Raw genomic sequence first — 10,444 nt, 5'->3', positions numbered from 1 at the left:
TTATTACAGTCAGCGGCATTGGAGGTACAGCACTGATCAACATACACATCACTATATACAAATATACAATACAGTAAACTACGGTTATAACGAACACGCGTATAACGAACTGACGGATATAACGAACTTGCTTTTTAGTCCAGACTATTTGCTGTAGTTATGCTGTATATAGGCTTATAGCGAACTACTGTTATAACGAATTAAACTTAGTAGTCCCTATGAGTTATAACCGTAGTTTACGTAGCAGTGGCGTCAGTAAATAAAGATACGGGAAAGTGTTCAGGTACAAGACATATTGATAGGGTTAAATTGCAGCTTTATAATTTTACAAAGTTTGGAAAAAGTGTTCCTAATCGTTTACTATTAAAAAGCAAATTCATTTTGTACATATTTGGTGAAATGTAAAAATATTTTTGAGCTTTTTTCTCTCATTTTGAAATAGTGGACAGATAGTGGAACTCAATCATTTGATCATTATCAAATGACTTACAAAATGGACATTTTCTTTCGGTTAAAGGTTCTAAACCTCTAAATCACAGCTGTGCACGGCCCGCGTGTCCTTCCAGACTGCACAAGCAAGTTGTCGAGAGATCAAGAAACCTAACGTAAACCTTCAAAGCTTGTAAAGAATCAAAGTAAAAAGCTTTCTCTTCCCAATCTCTTCGCGTACGCCTTCCGTCCATAGTCACTCCTTGACAGGGGGAGGCAGGAGATAGAATTGACAGACTGTACCATCATCCTGACCAGGCCCAAGAGACCTTGGTTCCCCGGACTACTAGCTCTACTCATGACAGATCCTCTACCGTTACCCCCACACACGGATTTTCTGCATCAACCCAGATTGGACCTCTTGTACCAGAATATTCCCAGCCTCCATCTCACCGCCTGGAAGCTATCACACAAAGAATGCAGGTCTCTGGATTCTCTAAATCTGTGGTGGCAAGGTCGTGGAGACCGTCTTCCTCTCACCTTGGACTAAGTTCATTCAGTGGCGACGACAATTGTGATTAGAAAACGTCACTGTCACTATCCCCATGGTTGCCAACTTTCTCCCACATCTCTGCCAGGATAACAATTTCCGTCGCGGGACCATCGAGGGATATCGCTCTGCTATTCATTCATTTCTCCAACATGACGGTTTATCGAGGGGCAACCTTCCTGTTTTCATTCGGCTTTTGCGTTCGTTTTTCCTCGTATCTTCCCGAAATGGAACCTCTCAGTGGTACACTCAGCTCTCCTCATACCACTTTACGATTATTATGATATCCAGGCACAGGTATACTCATAACTGATATATCAGCAATATAACTGTAGTTCTAGAGAAAGTATCACATATATTCTGATGATTACACTACACGAGTTTCAAGTCCTCTTGAAATGGTTAGACTTTATGGTTAGACATGACATCTCTCTGAGATTTGGATCAGTTATACGATGGAAGCACAAGGATTATTGGATACTTCTTTCAACTATACTGGGAGTGTACTTGAGGCAGAACCCGCCTTTTCCCTCTGGTATATTCTGGCAATGTTGTAACAGAGGTAGAAGATTAGTAAGAATTATCAAACAATAGTTATCATTGTTTATAATTCTAATAATACTACCTCTAATAGATCAGACGTACTCCCTCCCACCTCCCCAAGCATCTGGCTCTTGTAGGCTGATGTTTATTGGGAAAGAAGTGAAGGTTTTCCCGCCTTGCGAACATAAGAGTTGTAGGCTGCAGGTGCTATTTTCCGGACAATTAATGTTGTATAGATGACATTGATGAGGACCCCAGTTGAAAATCTGAATGTTTAATTATGGTGTGACTGCAGCCAAAATACAGGACTTATGGCAATGGTGTAATAGAGGTAGTATTCTTAGAATTATGAACAATGATAACTATTGTTCGACATTTCAACAGTTTATGGATTGTATAAACAATGTGATGAGGGCCTTTTAAGGGGGGGCGGTCGGGTAGCCTAGTGGTTAAAAAGTGTTTGCTCGTCACGCCGAAGACCCGGGTTCGATTCCCGACATGGGTACAATGTGTGAAGCCCATTTCTGGTGTACTCTCCGTGTTATTGCTGGAATATTGCTAAAAGCGGCGTAAAACCATACTCACTCACCTTTTAAGGGAAGATTCGTTGCAGTGTACTATCCAATGATTCTTTGAAAATGAAAATGTGCGTGTCGCTTAAGAAGGGACACCAGATAATTCAGATAAAAAGAATTTAGGTCAAAACTTTCTTTATTCACTGTCTCTATTTTCGAATGAAAAGTAAATCCTCCATTTCAAAACGTGAGTGATATTGGACAAAAGCGTTATATAGAAATATATTTGGAATCGTTTGCATGCGGCGTTCAAAATCATTTATTGCAATTTTCAGCCAATACTTTTATATGGCTCGGAAATATGGGGTGGCACAATTAAAAAATTGAAATTTTTATCACTAGATGTTGTAAAATCTTACTCTAGAAATTGGACATAGAGACTCATCAACGCAGCCCTTGGAGAATGTGCTCGATACCCAATGCATATGTACAGCAGTAAGCGGACTATAAAGTATTGGATCAGGTTTACGAAATTACCACAGAGTAGGTATGCGAGGCACTGTTACAATATGTTGCACACGTATGACAATGTAGGGGACAAAAACTGTGTATCAGTTATATGTATGGCTTTGGTTTTGAATCGATGGCGCAAGAAGCTGATGTTAAAGTTTCCATATCAGTATTTACTCAGAGATGGCAAGATAATTATGCACAAGAATGAACATCCATGATCAATAATAGTTCTACTTTAGAACAATATTTTAACCTCAAGACCCCTCTCCAACCGGAATTATATCTAACTTGCATTAAAAATCTATCATTACGCAGAAGTCTGGCAGTGTTTAGAACAGATTACGATAATCTCAAAATAAAAAAATATAGACGTTCTAAAGTAAAAGATCCAGTTGATGCTTTTTGTGAACAGTGTGGTGAATGTATTGAAGATGAATGTCATATTTTGTTTATCTGTTCAAAGTATGTTCATTTGAAGTTAAAATATATACCAAGCTATTATTATTGGGTTTTTTTTCTCCAAATCAACGAAAACATGTTAATTTAATATGTACCTCAAACGAAGAAAATATATTGTTTAATTTATCTCTCTATAAAGATAAAGTTTTCAAGCTTAGAACAATTGACGCTTGTACTTGTATTTGTGTAATACAAACATTGTACTGTGGGCCTCATACGAATAAAGTATGCCTGTCCGTCGATTTGGAATCTACGGGATTACAAAAATACATGTATTAGAGAAAGCTTGAAGGTCGAGCTCCAGTTCACCATTGTTCAATAACATGTGAAAACATAATGAAAGCCTTAAAGTCACAATTGCGATAGTGCATTGGAATTAAAATTGTGACTATGAAACGTATTCTGAAATAGCAAAAGAAGTTATATGATTTTGTTCCCGTAGTGAACTGAATATACCCGAATGAACCATCTCCTCACCACTTTTCCATGACGCCTGTAACCTCCGCGATCTCTTGTTATAGATGAGTCATAACAAATATTTTATTATTTTAGTACAGCCACGGATTTTGGGGGGAACACATACGTTAATGTAAACAGAACACTGTGTGAACCAACATTAAATCATGCTAATGAGTCCATTTCTCTTCTATCTTTACATCTACGGATACCCAATAGCTGCGTGTTTCCACAGGCTATAGCTTTTGGGGGGTATTCTGTGCAGATAAAATAGAAAACATCGGATAGGCTACTTTAGAAGGTCTATGATTTAGGACAGCTCTCTTCTTATCTCTTTCGAAAGAATGAAATGTCCAAACATAGTATAAAAAACATATTGCGTGGTTCCAGTGCACAGTGAAGTATTAATGCCAAGTGTAGGGTGTTTGAAAGTGGGACACAGAGATTTAAAACTGGCTAATCCAGAGGACGCCTGGGCTTACACTCTGATTGACCACCAAGCTAAGTAAAACATGACATTAGAATAGGGCTTTAATGATAATACTTGACTTACAACTATTTAAGTATGCAGCCTGAAATGAGAAATACAATAAATAATTCTTGATTACTGCAATATCTGAAATATACAAAATACCATTATTGACAACATACATAGTAAATTAAAAGCTAATTAATAAAACATGATTAATATATACAGAACTACTATTTAAGATATTCATTAGCTACAAGATCTTTTCCAGAAGAGTTATTCAACGATTGTATGGCGTCTTCAGTCTCAACTTTGGATATATCTGCATTTAGTATATCATCAATGTAGTCATTTGATACTTCTATTTCATATAGTAAGCCATCACTATGAATGTGAACTTTCCAAGATTGTATGGATATAAATGTATTTAGTATATCCTAATTGTTGTCATCTTATAAATTTATTTCATCTACTAAGTCATCACTATGAAAGTTACTATTTAGGCGTTTAAAAAAATCTTAAAACATTTGGTTATATTCTTCTTTCGATTTGATATTGAATTTGGGGGTATGCAAGTTCCAAAAGTCCTTTGGCAGGTTTTTCATTTTACATCTTAATTCTTTACTGACTTTGTTTATATTATTTTCTGTTTCTATTTAAACATGTTTATAAACTGAGGAGCAAAAGAAACTTTACCTCCAAGATGATTTTATTTTATCTTAATTTTCAATTGAAAATATATTAAGTTAGCGATAATATATCTAAAAAATATAATGTACTGGCGCTTAGTCAGCTATCAAAGAAATCTTCTACACGATTTTTTTTTTTAAACAAATTGATTTTTACAAAACTAAAAAATTCCCCAAAACTATTCGCATAATAGACAACTGCTTTTAGGTATCCTAGACATCTTATTTTTGAAGATCATTAAGGGGTCTTTCTTTCGGCAGGAATTTACGACATTTCAAACATTGTCGGGGTTGTGTCGTTGCACAATTTCTTAACCTAGTGTTCATTGAACCAATCTTACACAAATTTATCCAGCCACAGAATATTTTTTTCCAATCTGTTGCAGTTATGAGTGGTAGTTTAATTACATAAAAATATCGCATATCTTTGCATTCTTTTCCAAACCTAAGTTTTCCTTCAGGCGCAAACTTCAAATGTTTGTATGGGCGTGGTGTCATCTATACACAAAGAAAAACGTTAAGCACACCCCTATTTCTAAAACAATGACAAATGACAAAAATCATTGTCATCCATGTACTGAGGTCGAGTAGCAAGAGGGTGGTTGTCAAAATGAGGAACGACGAATGGCCTCAAAACATCCCGGATGTACTGAGCCCCTGTTAAATTTCCCCTTATGGTAACCAAATCCAACCTTCAATGTTGAGAGATACACCCCCAAACCATTACCGAGCCCCCGCCGTATGCAACAGTCGGTTTAATGTTCCTGGGGGTGTCGGCCGTGTTCCGGTGCCTCCAAACTCTCGTTCTTCCATCAGTGACGTGGAACAGAAAGCGACTTTCGTCTGACCAATGGATCCGTCTCCAAGGTCTCAGATTCCAGTTCTGTCGCGCAACACACCATGCTAAACGAGCAGCTTTGTGGTGATCTCTCAACAAGGGACGCTTTATGACTCGTCTAGCCCTCAGTCCTGCTGCTTTTAGCCGGTTCCTGACGGTTCTGTTGCTGACGATTGGGCAACCACAGCTGTTTCAGACGAGTACATGTTAAAAAGGGTTCTCGGCGTATGAGGTCCCTGTCTTCGCGATGTGTCGTCACAGGAGGTCTTCCGGATCTGGGACGACCCCGTACATCATCGGTCTGAGCATGTTTCTCGACTAAACGGCTTACGACAGTTTGATGATACCCCAAATTCCGACCAATAGCATTACAAGACATTCCTGCGTTATGCATTCCAATTATTTGCCATCTTGTGGCGTTTGGTTAGCGCCTTCTTGCCATGGTCACACACTGTCATGGTATAACTGTTCAAAACCGAGCTTAAGAAAGCAATTTTAATAGGGGGGGGGGGGGGGGGGGGGGGATACTGCTTTTAGAGATACTCGAGGGTAGCATGCCACGCGGACATACCATGCATGACACGTGAGCTTTCGTCACGCATGACTGAATACATCATCTCGAGAAAACATAATTCTTCTCGTAATTATATCTTTCATGACCAAACAATAATGAAATATATTAGGGTGTGCTTAACTTTTTCTTTGTGTATCGTAGCCTATCCTTCAAACCCGCTACATCTGAGGGAATACATGGATTCGGCTAACTTGGTCAATTGTATCGATGTTACAACAGACTGGTAAAGGTTTGGCTTATCATCTACACCTGCTCGTCCAGCAATATCTCTCAGGGTTAAAAGCGGAGGAGATCCAATAACATAATCAATTAAGCACCTATCCTTACACGTTGTTTTGTCACTATTTCTATCTTTCCCTGTTCGTCCATAACAGATGTGTAACTTCATTATCCTTCATCAGCCTAAAAGTTTATATCCAGAATTGTTGCTTATGCTAGTGTCTTGGCTTTTCCGATTAGCTGACACCCTCATGTGTTTATCATGACAACTTGCCACATATGGTCTGTAATCACTCGAACGTCGTGGATATGTCTATATGTATTCGCTGTCATTTTGAACTTGGTGCTGTATATATAAGAATTGAAATAAATAATCTCTGAAACCAGTGTTTCCTTTCAGCCCTCGGGGTCATGCCCTTCAACAAAGAAATTTACTTTTAGAAATGCGCTTTCTTAATCCCCATATGTAGATATACATCTATCTCGAAACACGCCAGCTTGATCACTGTATAAGAATCGACATCGAAACGTCGCTACATGCATTAAACCAGAAGTTTATCCATAAAAGTGTACGTTTTCGTATGTCTCGAAAACATGTCTGAAAACTTTAGATCAAATTGGCCCCAGAGGATTCTTAATAACACAGGTAAAACTGAGGCCGTACAACCTTGTTTAAGGTTATGGCATACCATAAATAAATTTTGATATTTCTTTTGATATTATTCAAATTGTAACACAGTTTTGCCTAAGTTAACAATCAGTGTCACTGTTGAAATAACAACACCGCAACAACTCAATACAAAGACCAAGCCTATCATGCAATTAGACTGGTCACTATGTGTCATAGTTTTAATCCCTGAAGCAAATGGCCGCCTTAATTGGCACAGCCGAGGGCTTCTTTGTTTAAATGAGTTCAAGTCTCCTTCCAATATATATTTATTAGGTTAACTATGTGAGCATTGTTAAACCCAGGAAGAACACATGAAAAGAAAGTATATGCCAATTTGACGTTGACCATAAGACTTAAACAATAAAGATACAGTTGACCAATCAGAGCAATCTGTGCGTTCTACCTTATCAATTGTTTGGGAAATGTAAGAGGAGGACAGAGCTATCCAAATCACTCTGCTCCTGTAACAAACTTTAGTTGCGCTTCGTCATCACTATCTACATGCATCCTTGTCACATGGTGCAAAAACATTGAATTATTCTGTGTATAAATTTATAGTGTGTCAGGCGTATTATGTTAAGTATATTTCTATTGTGTAGCTTTAGCAAAGTTTAGATGCAGTTCTCACCAACTAAAAATTGAGACTGGCAGCTATGCAAATGTTCCAAGAAATGAAAGGTTTTGCAGTGTTTGTAAAAAAGGATGAGTATATTTCTGGTTTGTATGCTCGGTGTATGCCGAATTGCGTGAAAAATAATTCCAAGAAACTACTATGTATTTCCCACATTACATAAATTCAATGTCTTGATGTTAAGTGATAAATGTAATATAATATGAAATTTGGCTATGTATATTTATAAGTCTATGCAATTAAGGACAAAATTTCAATTACAAGAATGGCTGCTGTACAACTGCTGTGACATGGGCCATGGCCTACGTGACCTTGCTGAATAGAGATAATGACATAATGACTCTTACGTTTACTTTATGGTGAGCCCTTTCCATGCGTTGTCACCTAAATAACATTTGAATCTCTTGGTTTGTTTTATGTTTAATATGTGTATTGATTCTGTGAACATTTGATACTTGTATTTGCTTGTTCAACGTCAGCAATATTATTTTAGTCTTATCAAAAATCGGATAGTATATATATATATATTTTTTTTTGTTAAAAGGCTTGTATAAAACACCCCTTTCGTGAGCTGTATGCTAAATGCCATTGTATGACCTGTCGTTAGGGAAGCATGGCATTTTGCATTCAGTCATTCCTATATAAGGAATTAATATAACATATATTCAGCTGGCGTTGGCAATACTTGTATTTCGTTTATATGTATTCATTTTTATATTTATTTTTATATGTAATCTATATGGCCATGTTTCATTTTTGTGTAGAGTCAGGGTTTGGTTTCTTTATTTTTAGGGGCTTAGATTTTGTTCTATTTTAAAGAGAGCGGAGTTTTTTACGGCACATTTCAAATTAAAACAATGGAAATATTGTTAAAATATCTCACTGTTAACTAAACATAATAATTGTACTGATGTAGGTGAATATAAGTCAGAACAATGACAATAGCAGTAAAGTAAAGCATTTGTATATGAGACAAGACCATTTTTTACAACATTTTTCTATGTTAGATGACATGACGAACAAAAGAAACGTCACCAAACTAAAAGTTGGACACATTTTACACAAACCCTGATTAGTGTTACAAATTTAGTTGGAAGTGAAACATTTGCTGCAATTGCGTGCCAACCTACAAAGATATGAATATAAAAGGAACGATGTACTGTTCATTCACACCCAAACCCTTGGACAGTGACAAATAATATGCTAAGACTAACTGTACAACTGAAAGAACAAGCCGGTGGCATAATGCATCAAGGAGCAACGCATGACCACGTCGAAAGTTTTGGATGTAGCCGAATGACAGTCACCAGGCTGATGGTCCATTAGAGGCACACTGGACGGACAGGAGACAGGCCCAGGAGTGGCAGACATCCTGTCCCTACCCCAACCCCCCCCCCCCCCCCCCCAGAAAAACACCACATACGCATCCTCCACCTGAGGAATCGCATTGTCACGGTGACGTCATCAGCTGCGACAGGAAATCCGTCACTCACTGGACAGTGTCCAGAAGACTGCGTCGGTACTGTCCAAGGGCGTGTTTTGCCCCCGGTTTGTAGTGCAGGCTGGACGATGGAAGACAAAACTCAGGGATGAAGTTTACGAAGACAGCAGCCATGTTCATTGTTGATGGGGAATAACGGTTGAAAGGGCACATGTTGATAGTAATCACATGACAGTAGGCACACGGGGACCAAGAGGCCAATGTTCCCAGTGCAGAGACAGCATTGTAACTTACACAGAGGCAGGTAGTCGGATGGCAGTTCTTCATCGTTGATATAGTCGTTGCTGCGGCCATGGTCATACAATCCCTCAGCTTATAGATGATCTGGGCATGTCCTGATTGACCATGTCAGTCAGGTTTTGTATGTAGAGGAATATATACAATGTAGTGCAAGGCCAGTGACCCACTTACCGTCAGTCTTGTTTGACAATGGTATAAGGAACTATAGGTATTTGGGATAAATGAGGTTTTTAAGAAACCCATTGAAGTGATTGTACTATTACAATATAGCTGAACGTTGTGAAGCTTTTGTTTCCAAAAGTGTTTTGAAAATATTGAAAGAACTAGTATACAGTAAAATGCATTTCTCCAATCACAAAGATCAGTATTTGCCTTAAATTGGTCAGAATAAGGACACACTCACTTACCCCATCTCAAAATAGAAATGATTTGACTCTTTTTTTCATTGGAAAAACGCAGCCGTTAGGAAAAAATGTTTCAGACAGGTGCAAGAATATTATTCAGTCCAGTTCTTCAATATGGGCGTCTCCCGTTGTCATGGTTAAAACACGAGATAGCACTTTCCGCCTGGCCGTAGATTATTGACGCCTCAATGCAATTACCAAGCCTATATTTTTCCCTCTACCACGTTTTTAAGATGTCGCTGATGCCGTAGGCGACAGCCATGCCCAAATGCTTTGTCCTTTTTTTGTGCTAGTGGCTTTTGGCAAAAGCCATTCCATCCAGATACAAAACACAAGTGGGCCTTCATTGTTTTTGAGTTGAATCGCCTCCTTTTCGACGTCAATGCTCCTGTGGCATTTCAGCTAACAAGCACTAAAAGAAATGAACATACTTATATAGGTAGATGACATCATAATATTTTCTAAAATGCTTCCGGAACATTTGAATCACCTCAAGACATTATTCCAAAAGATCAAAGAAGCAGGACTCCTTCAAAACCAAATGTAAATTTGCCAGACAACAAGTCACCTACTTTGGGCACATCTTCAGCAAAGATGGCATCCATGTCGATCGTTCAAAATAGATTCAGTCATATTGATCCCACCCCCTAGAAATGACCATGATGTGCATCATTTCTTAGGTTTGGCCTCCTATTTTCGCAAATTTGTGGCAAACATTTCCAACAATGGTATATATATGTTTAT

The sequence above is a fragment of the Haliotis cracherodii genome, unplaced genomic scaffold, assembly GCF_022045235.1.
Source record: "Haliotis cracherodii isolate W230 unplaced genomic scaffold, xgHalCrac1.p SCAF_1, whole genome shotgun sequence".
NCBI lineage: Eukaryota > Metazoa > Mollusca > Gastropoda > Lepetellida > Haliotidae > Haliotis > Haliotis cracherodii.
This window is presented reverse-complemented; position numbering follows the sequence as displayed.